At 41.9% G+C, this 17,443-nt stretch overlaps 1 protein-coding gene and 1 long non-coding RNA gene across 2 annotated transcripts in view; one reads left to right on the top strand and one right to left on the bottom strand.

Annotated features, from left to right (window-relative positions):
• fstl5 (follistatin-like 5) overlaps positions 1-10,642 on the bottom strand; it is a 146,129-nt gene extending 135,487 nt beyond the window's left edge. The window contains exon 1 of the mRNA XM_079525439.1: positions 10,616-10,642. The gene's annotated coding sequence lies outside the window, so the exon portion shown is untranslated. The remainder of the gene's footprint in view (positions 1-10,615) is intronic.
• The window catches only part of LOC306940464, a 687,363-nt gene that overhangs the window by 5,963 nt on the left and 663,957 nt on the right, over positions 1-17,443 (top strand). The gene's annotated exons all lie outside the window — the stretch shown is intronic.

Here is a 17,443-nt window from a genome sequence, read left to right as displayed (position 1 = left end):
ACGAACACACGGCGCAGGCTGGGGCGCTAACCCATACTGCTCACCCGGGTGCCCTCTACATTCCGGCTGTCACCCGTCTCTCCGGTGGTCACCAGACTATACCTGGTTGTCACATAGTCTATTCCTATGAGTCACTATAAATAGAAGAACTATAACAAAAAACATCACATTGATGCACCTGAGACGTATCCTCAGTGATGTATCCCAACGTCATCTGGGTTTCGGGTCTCTCGAACGTCATACCCCTCACTCAATTAATACAATCAATTTTAGTCTGTCTTTTTTGTTGCTGGGGTTAATTGGGTTAATTTCATAACAGACATTTTGACATGACAGGTCAACATTGCTGAAGGTCAACATTAAGTGTGGGTGTGTTTCATTTATGTGTACCGTGTTACCAGCATGGATCGACCTCACATTATGTCAACCTCACATTTGCACACTGCCGCCGAATATTTCCGTATAACGTTTTTTTGTTGTTGACCGGGGTCTATTTTATCCGTTTTCCGCAGCTGTAGCTTGGGGTCTAGTGGGGTGTTGGTGAAAAATCCCGTGCACCAGTGGACAATGGACTTTTTCATAAAGCCACCTGTCATCACAGCAAGGTTGGCGGGCTGCTGGCGGTGATGAATATTCAGCTAATGCAAATATTGGCTTAATTCTCTCTAACACAGCAGGTTTCCAACGATTGCAAAGGAAGGCAGAACACTTTTCTCTTCCTCAGCACTATTCCATCTCTATATTTCAAATAAAATCTCCCGCTTGAAGTGACTTGACTTTTTTTTTTTACTTTTTTTGTACATTATACCGGAAGTAACAGGATCCTGTAACTATCTATCCTTTATCTTAGTAAAGGATAGAATGCAGAAAATCAATCAAAGTGCTTATAATCCATTATCAGAATTAGACTTATTTTCCATTAAAACAAGGCAACTTAACCACCTAAACCCTCTATACTGTAACTGGACATGAGTTATATTACCTCTGTACTTGATGCCTTCTTTTTTTACTTTTCTTTTTTTTAACCTCCACAAAATCAATCTATAGAGAGAAAGCTGGGGAGTGACACGCAGCAAAGGCCGTCGGGATCGGGACTCACATTCAGGCTACATTGGAGCCTATAGGTGCCCGGTCCGGGATCGGGACTCACATCCAGGCTACATTGGAGCCTATAGGTGCCCGGTCCGGGATCGGGACTCACATCCAGGCTACATTGGAGCCTATAGGTGCCCGGTCCGGGATCGGGACTCACATCCAGGCTACATTGGAGCCTATAGGTGCCCGGTCCGGGATCGGGACTCACATTCAGGCTACATTGGAGCCTATAGGTGCCCGGTCCGGGATCGGGACTCACATTCAGGCTACATTGGAGCCTATAGGTGCCCGGTCCGGGATCGGGACTCACATCCAGGCTACATTGGAGCCTATAGGTGCCCGGTCCGGGATCGGGACTCACATCCAGGCTACATTGGAGCCTATAGGTGCCCGGTCCGGGATCGGGACTCACATTCAGGCTACATTGGAGCCTATAGGTGCCCGGTCCGGGATCGGGACTCACATTCAGGCTACATTGGAGCCTATAGGTGCCCGGTCCGGGCCTACACCACAACTCTTTGCAGATAATAGCCAATTTACAGCAGCTATCTTTGGCAGATTTTTGTGGCAGAGTTGTGCACTCCAATTAACTGGACACATAGCAACTTAACCCATTTAGACCTGAGTTAAAAACATTCACTTTGAAAGAATATATATTCAAAGATTTGCGCCACATTTTTACGATTTTTCAAAAATAGCAGACCTACAAGCTCGTAGCGTGCCACTCGGTGGCGCGCTATGAGCTTGTAGATCTGCTATTTTTCAATAGCTAAATTATAACATAATGTTTAAAACACCAAAAGGGGTTCCCGCCCAAAATTGGTTAAATTGCTACCCACACAGATTGCTGCAGGGAAGCCACAGGGCTAATCATGGTATTAGCCCACAGGTCTTGTTTATTTTGAACAGTAGTGGAAACAAGCACTCACATTTTTTACTTAAGTAAAAGTATCAATACTGCAATATATACTACAAAAACAAAACCATGCAAAAAATGTACTTGAGTAAAAGTGAAAATGTATTGGCATCAAAATGTACTTAAAGTACCAAAAGTACTCATTATGCAGAATGTCCTGTTTCAAGTTTTCAAATGTATAATTAAAGATCTTTTGAAAATAGCCGATACAAGCTCACAATGTGGTGCATCGATGCACCGCAATGTGAGCATGTAGATCAGCTATTTTCAAATGGCCTAAATTAAGCCGTTAATGTATGTTTTAATAATAATCAAAATCAAATAAAGTGTTCTAATAAATAATAAGTGAAAGCACAATATTTGGATCTGAGATGCAGTGGAGTAGAAGTAAAAGTATTGAACATTGGAAATATACTGTAGTCAAGTAAAGTACAAACACCTCAAAATTGTTCTTAAAGGTGTAGTGAAATGAAAAATACGTTTTTCACACTTTTAGACCATCTCCGTGGTCATCATATGAGCATACCTAACAATGGATGCCAAAAAAATGGGAAAATTCTCATTTTTGTGTGTTTTTATATCAAAATTCCATAAAAATATTTTTTTTATTACTTCACGAAACCGAAAACGTGCTGCGTGATGACGTGTCGAGGCCCACATCGATAAAACCCAATAAAAATGAAGCTCACCCGTATCCTCTCCATATGTGCACATCCGTGCAGCACAGCTGCTATTGATTACAGAAATCCTCATTCCAGATAACATCCAGACAGTGTATTACTCGGTTTCAACTTAATCATCACGCTAAAATATGTATCTGAAAACATTATAGGGTAGAAATAAGCCACATAACAGTAAACTGGTACAGCTGGCCGTCTATTTGATTTGTAAACAAACACACACCACGCTGCTGCGTATAGCATAGCAACAGTCCCTAGCTACCGTCCCATCGCCTGAAGGGATGCGACGCTCTGATTGGTTCAGAAACTTCATAGCGGTGTTTCAACTTGAGACCGTCTGAAACTTCAAAATAAAATGTCCACCATTTCCGTTTCACTACGCCTTTAAGTTCAGTACTCAAGAAAATGCACTTAGTTACTTTCCAGTTTCCACCACTGCTACAGTACCTTTCACCTTACAGTATAGGTGCAGTATATGTGCACTCCTATTTAGGTCAAAGCCACTCTTTGTACCCTGCAGGCTTAGTGGGTCAGAGAGATCATGAGCCGACTGAGCGCCCAGAGCTCATATAACAGGAGCCCAGGGGGTCAGCACAACTCTTTACTTCATTGACCTTGGCCCAGAGGATTGAGCTCTGTCTGTTCTAGGCTAGCCTGTGGAAGACTGTAAGAAGTGCTGTAAAGTAACTAAGACATTTGTCTTAAGTGCTGTAGGCGGCACTCTAAGGCCTCACTCAGACCTTTAATGCATTGCTGCATGCTTGCTGTATGAATGCTGTGAGTGTCATGGCCGCCCCAATGCATTTCCAATGGAAGTCACATGGTTTGAGGACTACATTTTGGACTACAAGCTGTTGTATGGCATTCGGCTGTGTTTCGACTGCGCCCCTCCCCCTCATACAACACAAGTGTTGTGTCAGACCATGTGACTCCCATTGGAAATGCATTGGGGCAAGCTGTGTCACACCCTTTGTATACAGCAAGCACAGAGCAATCTGCAGCGACCGTGTGAGTGAGGCCTAAGTAACATTTTGAGGTATTTGTTGTACTTGAGTATTTCCAATTTCCAATACCTTTACTTTACTACTAATCTAGGAGGCAAATCTTGTACTTACTTTTTGTAGATTTGGATTATTATTACAAAACATACATTAACCACTTTTATATACCGGTACATTTCGGCCATTTGAAAATATCCGATCTATAAGCTCACAGCGTGTCACACCTAATTAAATGCTCAAAATGTCCGTGTTGCTCCAGTGTCCTCTCCTCCTGAAAACTTGAAATGGGACATTCTTCTGCATGAGCATTTTTACTTTTGGTACTTTAAGTAGGCCTACATTTTGACACCAAAATAAAAACATGTGAGTATTTTTTCCACCACTGACTGGAGGAGAATGGAGGGCAAGGATGACAATGACAGGTGTGTGTTCATCACACACAAGGGACAAAGGGCTCTATTTACGTACGTCCATGCTAAACCCCTTATCCCAAAACTTCTTTGCCTTTTTTTTTACTATTTTGAAAAACATTTTTGAATAGTTCAACTAGCTGATCTACACCGACACGTTGTGAGCTTGTAGATTGGCTATTTTAACGATTCAAAAATGTTTTTCAAAAGAGTAAAAAAAAAACGTGCTACTTTTCCAAAGGTTGATACAGAGGTTAATACACCAATAGAATAGTATTGTACAATAAGATGTGGCATGCACATGGTATTCATTTGTGGTGAAATAATGTATCAAATATTATACTGCTCTTCCTCCCACGTTGGCCACGTTTGACTTGACATAAGATTAGCACCATATTCATAAGAGTCAGTACTGCTGTATGGGGCCGAGACATGGACCCTCACAGTACAACAGGAAAAAGCCCTGGATGGAGTCTACACAAGAATGCTACGAATAGCACTATAGGTGTCACATGGACGGACCGCTTCAGAAATGTGGACCTCTATGGGGACCTACCACGGGTCACGGACAAAGTCAGAGAGAGAAGGATAAGGCTGGCAGGGCACTGCGTCAGGCACCCAGAACTTGAGGCAAGTAAATTGACTCTATGGGAGCCAACCCAGGGCAAAGCCAGGAGGGGAAAGAAGCGTACCACCTATGTCGACGTGCTGCGGCTAACAACACTGCAGAGCTCAAGAACCTGATGTTGGATAGGAATTTGTGGAGAGCAGCGATCCAGGAATCCCGAGTTGGTGTTGGCTAGACCTCACTCTCACTCTCTCGCATAAGTGTGTTTTCTATCAAGTGTACCATAAAGTCAAAGTATACATAATAACGTCTCTTTATGTATCATCACCTATGAGGTAATGAAAGCACCAAATCAGTGTATTGGTACAAGGTAGGTGGATAGTCATTTTAAGTCACTTGTCTTTGGATCCACCTCTTCAGCTTTATTCAATGGCAAACAGGCAGATTCTTTCCTCTTTTTTCTTTTACAGTAACTGTAAAAAGAAGATTTTTATATATTATAGGTTAACAATAAAGCCCTCTCATTGCCACACAGTGCATTCTTAAAATAAAATGAATGAATGCAATACTTCTCTCCTTGGCCGACTACAGACCGCACCCTGAATCCCAGGTAACTTGATTAAGACATATTGTATAAAAGATATTACAGATGAAAAATTGGCAAAGACAAAGAGAGGAGGCTGCATGAAACAACAGGGAGTCTGTTGTATGAAAAATGCTGTGCTCCATATTGTTCAGCGCCAAGCTCTTCTAATACCACTGAGCACAGTTATTAAAAGTGTAACCAGGGACCCAGGGGCACAGTGTGTAATTTTAGAATTAATATACAATTTAGGGCTCGCCGTTCGCAGCCCCTGAATTATTCAAATGTACGTCTGCTGTGCGAGTTTGGGTCTGTTGGGGGCACGAGAGTTGCTGTGCATACAAATTAATAAATTATGTCATCCTAAGAAAGAGGAGAGCTGACACAGGCAGAGGCAACCAGTGGTGGAAAAGGTAGCCTACTCACATGTTTTACTTAAGTAAAAGTATCAATATTGCAATATTGGAAATACTTAAAAGTCCGACCGGACCTACCAGGATTCTTGGAAAGGTTTGCGTTCATCCCCACGAACGCTCCTAACTGGTCCTGGCCCATGCATGAGCTAACTATTTACATAGACAATGCCTTGGTCACTTCAGTTCCAACAGCCAAGAACCTTGGTTCCTCAGCTCTCATTCAAAGCACACACATTACAGCGGTCACTCGATCCTGTAGGTTTACACTATATAACATTTGACGAATTAGACCCTTCCTCAGTCCTCCTCCAGGAGTCAGTCCAGCTCCTTATCCAGACATCAGTCATGTCAAAACTTGACTACTGTAACTCTCTCCTTACTGGCCTACCGGCATGCACACTTAAGCCTCTCCAAGATGCTACTGTATGCTACTGTTGGGAGTAGCATACAGTAGTTCAAAACAATGATGGTGGTTTGCACTTTGCAGCCATGAAAAGTGGTGCAGTCCCGCTGAGAGGAGGAACATTCAGTGTACATCCAATTACAGATTGTGTGTGTGTGTGTGTGTGTGTGTGTGTGTGTGTGTGTGTGTGTGTGTGTGTGTGTGTGTGTGTGCGGCCGTGAGTGCGTGCGTGCGTGCGTGCGTGCGTGCGTGCGTGCGTGCGTGCGTGCGTGCGTGCGTGCGTGCGTGCGCAAGTTCTCGGAAACACAAATCTGTTCTATTCCAGTCTGTGTAGTGGAGTTCATAAAAGAAAGGGCACAATAAGTGTGTGCAATGTGAGGTGAGGTCTATAAAATGTCAGTCTCTGGGGTGGGGTAGGAGCTCAGCTCATACTGTAGGAACCACCACAGCCTGGATTTCATAACGTTTCTGCCACTGAACAAGTAATAAGTTTGGGGGCACTATGAACAATCCCATCTTGTATTTCATTTGGTCAAATTACTCCAGACTCACAGTTTTTATTTATTTGCTTACAACCTAGGCCTATATAAAAGAACAGTTGGTGCTTGGTATTGGCAGGGTTGTTTTGGAATTCCAATTACAGTGCATTCTGGGAACCGGACAGCACTATTTATGTCTGTTTTTGTCTCATTCATGCTGACATTCCATTTTTGTTTGGTTCATAGGCGGCAGCATTCCATCGGACTGTAATTGTTTTTTGGGGTTCCAATCCGCTGCCTAAATGCGTACATCAACGACAGAAAATGCAGCCCACACCAGAACACAAAACAAGACACTGTGGCAGGGTAGACAAGCTCTGTCCTTTAGCAAAAGACTGTTACAACTATATTACACTTAGGAGCCTGCCGCAATTAGACTGTACAACTCCTCCCCTGGCTGACTTCATCAGCTTGTATGGGGGAATGAGGGGATGTTAAAATCAATCGACTGGACTATTACTATTTCCTAGATGTCAGTTTTTATTTTATGATACTCTTTAGTAATGCATTATAATGTTTTTTAGATGTCTATTGCTTCTTTGTTGTTTTGATGATGAGAGCTGCTGTAATGCCTTAATTTCCCCTCTGGAAATAAAGTACCATACACAACTACCAACCCAAGAGTCCTTTCCTCGAGACTGGAATGAAAATTAGTACATGGCCTGTGAACTGGCTATAGGATAACTGCTTTATGATATTGTTATGTCATTGACAAACTCAATTTGTTTTGATTCTTGCTAAGGAAATTAAGACCGCAAGTCCGCATTTCAAAGTTGGACATATTTATTTCAAAAGGTAAAATAAATATTCAGGAAGCTTCCAATCCAAGGAAAGGGCTTGAATTATTTATGTTTTCTCTCTGCAGTTTGCTCCTCGTCTCATTAATATCCTGGCTTGGGCAATGAGTTTGCTGAAAAGTGGCCAGAGTGAGATGACTCCTCTCTCTCTCTCTCTCTCTCTCTCTCTCTCTCCTCGGCTTACGAACACGCCACATTAAAGTGAATCACAGCAGACAGCTGCAGAACGCCCTCTATGATAATACCTCCTCTACAATTTCAGCTTTGACCTTCCCACGTGGAGAAAGACAGGGAGACATCCACTTAGCATCCCCTTTCAAACACTTAGTGGTCGACAGGTTAGGCTGTAGGGGCCACCTTTCACCTGACACTGTCTTTTATCTAGAGGAAGGGAGCTAGGGGGGGGCATCAGACAGGAGCCAGACAGACGAGATGCATCTCTCAGACAGAGAGAGGAAAACCTGCTGCCGCTGCCTCACACCACCTTGTTAGGTATAGAGTCATTGGGGTTAATGTTGCGCAGGAAGATTCACTATCACTGTGTGCACCACTGGCAGTTTAGTTGGATGAACTGTCTCTGAAGAAGTTCAACATCGGCCACTGGTTTAAAATTAACTGCTATAGTGTTTAATGTTTGTGTTGTCTGAACACAAACATTAAATGCCATTGACAATGAATGGAGAATTTACGTCATATTTATCTGAGCAAATCAGCATATGTATGTCGGTGGGAACCCTTTGCCAATAAGGGACCACCATTCTTGATGATGATGTGCGATGATGTTCGATGATTAAGCGCCCCTTCACTTCACACGGTAAAGTAAGTAGCCTTGCCGAGCCATGAGGCCCATAGGGCAGGAGCCTATCTCCTGTTTCTGTAGCGTGAGGCAGCTTGATGTACAAGTACACCCCCTGGACATGACGCTAGTATGTCGCAGGGACTTACCCCCAATCCAACCCTTGATGCTGAGTGTCAAGCAGGGAGGCACTGGGTCACATTTTTAGAGTCTTTGGTATGACCCGGCCGGGGATTGAACCCCGACTTCCCAGTCTCAGGGCGGACACTCTAACCACAAGGCCACTGAGCTGGTCCACTTCACACGGGTGTGATTGTTTTTATCCCACGATTGTTTTGTAACCCATTTTTTTCGCCCAGTGTCCATTTTTAAATGTAATCCTGGGCGCTACACTCCCTCTGCCAACCTGGGAGAGCAACAGACTGACCTCAATGCATGAGGAGTCCAAGCCGCTTCTTTTCACCTGACAGGGGGGAGTTTCCCGGTTGGGCGTAGCACGTGGAGGGAACACGTTATTCCAACCAGTTCCTTTCCCCTCCATCAGGCACCCCGGCTGGCCTTGAGTAGAGCAACGATGGCCCTCAGCTCCCGAGACTTCGCCCCCACACTGAGTCTCGCCCTAACCTTGGCTTCCTCAAACCGTTTCACATTCATCTCATTACGTTTCAAATAAAACTTACGTAGAGGTGTGGTCTCTTAGTGAAGTAGTCAATGAATCTAGTGCTACGCAATGTGACTTAGGCCAGTATATTATCTATTATCTACGTCCTAGAAATTATTATCATTGCAATAATATGGCATATGTATTTCAGCCAATAAGTAATGGCTGAGGTAATTGCTACAGTGGTATTACATTATATCATAAAGCATACAGGTTTTATTAAGCTTTTCACAAGCACATAAAAATGAATTGAACAAATATGAATTGTGAACGGCATACAAAATGAAACAGCAAATGAAGTATACTGCCAGAGGATCCTGCCAAAGGATGCTGGCGTCTCCCTGCCGTAACTGGATGCATGCACTAAATCTACGTGTGAATTGAATGGATGAAGTCTCTATTCAAAGCTCCTTCCAGCTCCATATTCTCTCCGTCTTTTTTCAAGCCGACATTTTATTGTACTGAGACGGAGAAAGTGCTTTCTCTGCTGCTATATTTTTCTCCCGTCTCCGCCATTACACTCCAACCCACCCCACCCTCCAGCATTTTGGTCGATACACCATTGAAGATTCTCATTTTCCACACCGTATTGATGCACTGATGAAGGCACTTGAAATGAAACTCAGCTTTCTATAGCTACAGTAATGCACAAGATTGGGCCATGCCCATGACACCTCTATTACAAAAGAACAGCCTATGGATAGATAGTAAGATATCATACCAGATACGACCATGCAGGGATCGTTCTGAAATGTCTGTTTTCAAGCCAGGACCTGAATGTCGCATTGACCATGAAATCAGGACCTAAGGTCCAATAAACTACAACATAATGCTCACATCTCTTTCAGAAGTAACTCATGTTTTGCTCCTGCCACTGTTAAGAAACACTGCTCTATATACTGTATTGATAATATAACCAGGGCAGAAAAAAATCTATTTCCAACAGATTGCAAAGTTTAATACCAGCCAAAATGTGGCTTCCGTGTGTTCAGAATTGGACAGATCTGCTGCGACTGATAGAAAAGGCAAAGATCATACCTGCCTAACCATTTCCCTTGCAGTGCTTAATTCTTCAGAAACCTAACTTAATTGCTTAATTCTTCAGTTTTTCACTATTTGTTCATAAAACACTTTTTGCATTTTTGCTTGACCTCCGGCGTAGTTTTCCCCTCTTTGTTATGGGCCTGGAGCCAGGCCATAACTGGTAACAAGTGGATGGTGTTAACTTCTCGCTGTGGCTGTGCATCAGTGTTGATTCCGTCGACTAATACTAAGACGAAAAATGTTCATCGACTACCTTTTTTCACTGACGAAAACTAAATGGAAACTAAATGAAAACTAAGCTATGGTGACTAAAACTAAGAATAAATATATTGACAATTTAGTCGACTAGACTACAATGTTAGGAAGGGACTAGTGGACAAGAGATCCAGTATAAGTCATTTTACAGCGGCATCAAGACCCGCCAAAATAAATTTTAGTCGACTAAATCAACTGTAGATTTAGTCGACTAAAATCGCATGACACTCGCCTAAAACTAGACTAACACTAAAACATTCCAGGTGACTAAAATATGACTAAAACTATAAATGAAGTTTCAGTCCAAAGATTATAAACTAAAATAGAAATGTTCTGCCAAAAACAACACTGCTGTGCATGTTATGCTGGATAATTCTGCTTTATAGAGCAAACAACCGGCTAAGCTCTGTTCAGAAATGAAAGACAAGGAAAGAAAGATTGCAAAACCTACCCTTTATTCTCTCGCTCTCTGGGACGCCATCCTGCAGGAACAAACAAACAAACAAACAAACAGACAAAATGGAATCGATTAAACAAAGCCATGACAGATAAAAAAACAAACACACATTTTTAATTCAGCTGAACATAACTCAGTGTGTTAAAGGACGACTTCACCCATTTTCAACCCATCTTCATATAATTGGTCCTCACTAATGGTCATGATAAATTGGTACATTTGTTTCTGTGTCTCATAGGAGGGCTGTGGTGGACACTTCATTTTTTGTTTTTAGGAACGCAAGAAGAACAATTTCTTCCATTATAGCTCACTGTTTCCAACGAAAGAAAGCCTGCAGTTTCTACAGTATAAGCTTGGATTCCCGATCCATGATGTCACTGGTAGGGCGGGTTTCTGAACGGTCCACAGCCCTCCTCTGAGACACAGTAGACGTGGTAGACAAAAATGGTACCATATTATAATGAGCATTACATGAAGATACAGGTTGAAAATGGGTGAAGTCGTCCTTTAATAAAAGTGACATGTCACATGGTGTTTACGTGCATGTTTATATTTTATTTAACCTTTATTTAACCAGTAAAAACCACATTGAGACTGAAGTCTCTTTTACAAGTGTGAACTGGCCAAGAGAACAGGCAAAATAAGTGACACAGCTCTGCCAGTAACAATAAAATACAAGACAATAACAGGACAGACATGTAACGTTCATAAATACAGTACCCACTACCGAAGAAGCTCAAAGGGAGAACAGGAATGTCTAATGCAACCAATAAAGGCTAATATATAAAAACTAAGCAACGAAATTTGCTAATAAACTAAAAAGCAAGAGAACCAAACATTTGCTATACATCAAAGCAGGAGCAATGTTTGGGAAGTGTGCCCATGGGAATCCTTTTAAAGCTCACTAGGGGAATCACATGCAGAAGCCAGTTTGAGTCTGGTCTGTAGGTCATTCCAAGACCAGGGTCCAAAAAACAAATCAAGGCCTTTTTTTCAGCCTCAGATTTTGTTGGCGGCACGACATAGCGCAGCCAAGCATTTGATCTGAGGTTGAGAGAGTTTTGGACAAGTTCAAATTTAGAGCAAATGGCTTTAAATAAGTGAGAATATATAAATGTAGCAACCTGCGAGTCGTTAAAGGACAACTTTAGTTTGTTTTAGGTAGTTATTAGAGAAAGTAAAAGATGAGTGTTATTTTTTTTCTTCTTCATTTGCTGCTTTCTTTCGTTTTAGGGATTTTAGCTGTTTTTGACAGGGGGGGCGGGGGCATTCGAGCAAGGGGCTAAATATGTATTGTTTTACAACATTTTATAGCGATTTATTTTTTTATTATTTACTATAGTCCTACTAGACCCCAAGAAATGATATCTGACCACAAAAGATCACGGGATCTACTGAAATCGCTATAAAAAAGAAGAGAAGGCCCTGTCGCCCCAGGATTTTTTGGGAACCTCAATGCAGCATGAAACAAGGGGTCAGGTTTGCTCAGAGTTGAGGAACTAGCAAAACCGTAGATAGACAGTATCGACATAATCGAGCTGCGACAGGAAGAGGCCTGTAACCAGCTTTTTGCAAGAAGCATTAGAAAAGCAGGACTTCATTCTGTAGCGGAAACTCAGCGTGAACTTGAGCTTTTTTGCCAAGGCATCAATGTGGTGTTTGAAGTTTAACTTGTTGTCCAACCAAATCCCAAGATATTTATACAAATCAACCCATTCAATGGATACTCCATCCAGAGTGGTGATGTTTGATGAGGGAACATTGACTAGGCTATTTGGAGAAAATAGCATGACCTTGGTTTTGTGGCCATTTAATAGCAGTTTGCTATTTAGAAATTCATGCTGCAATAGACAAAGTCAGAGGCCACGTTTGACACCACATGTTAATCCACATGTTAATGCAATCCAGTCAGGTTCCAAGGATTCCATTTGTAAATGTGCAAATTGACCAAGGCTGCACAATCCTTTGGCACTGCAGTAGTTTCTATGATAACTCTGTCAATACTGCTAATAACACAGCATAATTTATAAACAGCACTCATACTCATAATGCATTATAACAATAATCATAACATATTATGAAGCATTATATAATGACAATCAATCAATATACTTTTGATAATAACCGTATGCATCTAAAGGGGATCCTGCACCTGACCTCATCAGCAGGATTTCACAGCTAATTTCCAAAACAATGACACAAATAATTGAGTAATGAGTAGAGTGCATGTGACCGGCCGGTTGTGACAGCCAAATTCCTTCCGTGTGAGCGAAGCGTGAATAAGGATATCTTACGAGGGTCTTGCTGATCCTGTTAACCTTGTCATGCAAACGTCCTTCAGAGCCTGGCCACAGACAAAGCATTAGCACTGCTGCAATATGTGCTATTGTACTACTGTTTGGCCCTTTTTAAACCTCACACATTTCAACCCTTCTGTCTCAACATACTGTAGCCAACTTGACTATGTGTGATTAAATTAGGTTTCAGGTTTCAGAGATTTTCGTGTAATTAACCATGTATTGTTCCATTATGTAACTATCTGTGAGTATCTTGTAAAATGTGTAATTTCACCCACTCTTTTATACACCGGTGAACTTGAGAGGTTCGTTGGCTGATTGCCTTCAATGGATACAGCTCCCACAACTGCTGGTATTCAAACCATTCTTAAATGGTCTCAACACTCCCCTTTCGTATAAAAGAAAGTAATTATCGGTTTATTTTTCTCTGTTCTCTTTCCTTCTCTCTTTCTTTCTTTCTAAATCCTGATTTCCCTGAGCATGACATGCCTACTGCAGCGATACTACAGCATCAGTATCAGTCACGCAACTCTATTAGATCATCTTTTGATGTCACCTTTCCTGCCTGGGGTTCCCGTCCTAAATGGGTTAAAAGCCTGGTTCCGTTCAGTAGTAATTCTCTCTCTCTCTCTCTCTCTCTCTCTCTCTCTCTCTCTCTCTCTCTCTCTCTCTCTCTCTCTCTCTCTCTCTCTCTCTCTCTCTCTCTCTCTCTCTCTCTCTCTCTCTCTCTCTCTCTCTCTCTCTCTCTCTCTCTCTCTCTCTCTCTCTCTCTCTCTCTCTCTCTCTCTCTCTCTCTCTCTCTCTCTCTCACACACACACACACACACACACACACACTCTCTCTCTCTCTCTCTCTCTCTCTCTCTCACACACACACACACACACACATACTCTCACTCTCTCTCTCTCTCTCTCACACACACACACACACACACACACACACACACACACACACACACACACACACACACACACACACACACACACACACACACACACACACACACACACACACACAGCCATTTATTATTCCATACAAAATTCAGCCTCTCAAGTCTCAACTGATGTATAGTGCATTTATATGATTGGTGCTTGACAGGACACAGACCTTAAAGGACTATATGCCTTTAAGAAGGTCAGGAGAAGCATAAAGGAGGATGGGAAAATAGCTACTACGGTACAACTGTAGTTACCGTACAGCCCATACCCATTACACTCTGAGTTACAGTACAACCCATACCCATTACACTCTTTTGGAATCTAATTCAGAAAGAGCTTGCAGTGTATAACGTAAATAAATCATCTGGATTTTGATCACCACCATGCCAGAACAGCATTACAGTTATATTATCAAGAGTGCCGTACAGTCTTGCACCTGGAAAAATACTCAATTGTTTTACTTAAGTAAAAAGTATCACTATCACAAATATAACTACTCCTTTACAAGTAAAAGTATTGGCATCCAAATGTACTTAAAGTATACCAAAAGTAGAAAGTACTCACTATGCAGAATGTCCCATTTTAAAATGTATTGAAAATAGCCGATCTACAAGTTCACAATGCCTCACACCACGACGCATTGTGAGCTTGTAGATCGGCTAATTTCAAATGGCCGAAATGTATATACTGTACTGTAGGGCTGAAATGGTTAATGTATGTTTTGTAATAATAATCAAAATCTACAAAGTAACTATAGTAACTAAAGTTTTAAAATAATTGTAGTGGAGTAAAATTACAATATTTGCCTCTGGAGTAGAAGTAAAAGGATTGGATATTGTTGGAAATACTCAAGTAAAGTACAAATCCCTCAAAAACTGTACTTAAGTACAGTACTTAAGTAAATGTACTTGGTTACTTTCCACCACTGCTCACTACAAACAATGAATATGAAAGAAAGACCATACATAATTGATTCCTGAACTGCAAAGCCTGCCTTATGCCTGCTTATGCCTCTCTTCTTTTTTCTTTGATTGCGAATTCAGTCCTTTCTAGGCCCGTTTCAGTAGGGCAGCTTGTAGGGATGCATTATGCAACAGGTCTACAGTCAATAAGGAGCGAAGTGCTCCCTGACAACCTGCTGAAAATAGCTGGCAAACACGTAACCCCTGTACGGCTTCACATACAGTATGCATACATTTAGATTGGACCTGTTGAAGCTCATCTGGGTTTCATCAGAGGTTGTGTGACATTCCATTTCAAACAGTTTAAAGGGTGTTAACAGTATAGGTTAGAGGCCAGCAAAACTATAACTCGTTGTTGTTGTGTTTGCTGTCAATCACAATAACTTCATTCAGTTTCTTTAACTTCATTTGGAGAAAGCTATTTGAATATAGAAATAGAAACGGTTTAAGGTTTATCTGCTAGACAGACAATAATTTTGATTCAGCTTCAGGCTTTGTCCACATATAGCTGAAATGGTTAGCCCTAGAACATGTGATTTCCATAATGTTGCTGATGTCTGAAGTGGGTGGGTCCTTGGGTACCTTCATGATGCTCAGTGTATAGGTATAGGTTTGTTTCCTTGACCACATCCCTGTTTTTTTATACAGGCAGGTGTTTGGGTGAATTTCACTCGCGTTTAGTGATAGTGTAAAAAAATATAATCCATACTCCCACAATGGCCTTTTTTTGTTTTTTTCACTGGACCATTAATTCTCACATGTCCCATGACTGGGTGTACCAAAGGAGAAGTTCCCAGATCCATTATTTTTTAAGGAATATTTTTAAAGTAATACCCAGATTTTTCACAGATTTTGTGCTGCATATATATAGCACAGCATTGTGCTGCATAGCTCAGTCAATGGTGAACATCTCAACCTATAAGAGCCCTGAGGGGCTTGTATGACCCTCTTATTATGATTTGTACTAATGCTAGCCTAGTACTGCATGTATGGAGGCTGACTGCATCAGGAAGACAGTGAGGTTAATTTATTTGGTCAAGAGTGATTTCCCGCGGGTGTGCTGCCACTCTGCCAGGCCATGAGCCTCCACTGCTGCTCAACATCTCCAGGGAGCAGAGAGAGAGAAGCACCTCCTATACGTCTGGCTCTGGAGAAATCAATCAGTGGTGGAAAAAGTACTCACATTTCTAAGTAAAACTAAGTAAAAGTCCGGAATTCAAATGTACTTGAGTAAAAGTAGAACAGTATTGGTATCAAAATGTACTTAAAGTACCAAAGGTCGGAAGTACTCATTATGCAGAATGTCCCGATTTCACAACAAAGTTTTCAATTACATTTTTGAAAACAGCAGAACTACAAGTTGATCGGCTAATTTCAAATGGCCAAAATGTATTATAGGGCTGAAGTGGTTGATGTAACTAGTAACTAAAGTTTGAAAATAATCCTGAAATGTAACCTTTTTATTTAACTTCAAATGCATTTAGTTATAGTTATGTTAACTTTATGAACTAAACACAAATACATTGAACATAAAAAAAAAAGTCACGAGACATGCATGGCCAAAGCATTTTCGGGGGTCCCCAGCCCAAAACGTTGAGAACCCCTGCTTTACACCACTAAATAGAGCTGGCTGGATTACCACGTTTCACTTCTGTTCACCATCCCCCCCCCCCCCCCCCACACCACCCTCTCTGTTGTTAATCTAGATTTGCCATTATGTGTCCAGGCGGGCCACCAGGGACAAACACCACCCAGCTGTCTTTCTGTCACAATGACGTCAGTGACACAAACTCACACACAATTTCTTTTTTTTGTTTTTACGATGTGGCTCAGAGAGAGACCAGCTCAGTGGCCTTGTGGTTAGAGTGTCCGCCCTGAGACTGGGAGGTCGGGGTTCAATCCCCGGCCGGGTCATACCAAAGACTCTAAAAATGGGACCCAGTGCCTCCCTGCTTGACACTCGGCATCAAGGGTTGGATTGGGGGTAAGTCCCTGCGACATACTAGCGTCATGTCCAGGGGGTGTACTTGTACATCAAGCTGCCTCACGCTACAGAAACAGGAGATAGGCTCCTGCCCTATGGGCCTCATGGCTCGGCAAGGCTACTCAGAGAGAGAGAGGGGGGGGGGGGGGGGGTATGTCTACTGAAAAGTCTGAGTGAGTGTGCGTGTGTGTGAGTGTGTGTGACTGATGTCCTTCCGTCTGGTACTACTAATCTCCAAAGCCACCTGATAGCGACGACAAATTCCTTTTCTTGTGACACTGCCAATAGGTCAAGTATCTCCACAATTGATTTTCAAGTTTATTTTTATTTTTTGAAATATTTAAGTAAATTGGGCTCTCAACGGGCTGAACCCTTTCTTGCCTAAATTTTCAGTCTGTCATACTGTATGTTATGGACCAACGGTTCCCAATTTTTTAGCTCAAGACCCTACAGAGAAATTCTACATTTGCCTTGGACCCAAATTAGTGAAAATAGCAGATCTACAAGATCTACAACGTTCACATGCTAGATGTCAGTGCATGGTTTCCAGAAACGTACAATGGTAATGATTCTTCTCTGGCAATTGGGTGGATGTGATGTAACAAAAAAATGCCAGTAGACTTTAATTACAAATGGTACA

This window comes from Electrona antarctica (genome assembly GCF_951216825.1).
Source record: "Electrona antarctica genome assembly, chromosome: 1".
NCBI classification, from domain to species: Eukaryota; Metazoa; Chordata; class Actinopteri; order Myctophiformes; family Myctophidae; genus Electrona; species Electrona antarctica.
Note: the sequence above shows the minus strand (reverse complement) of the source record. Positions and strands in the feature narration are given on the sequence as shown.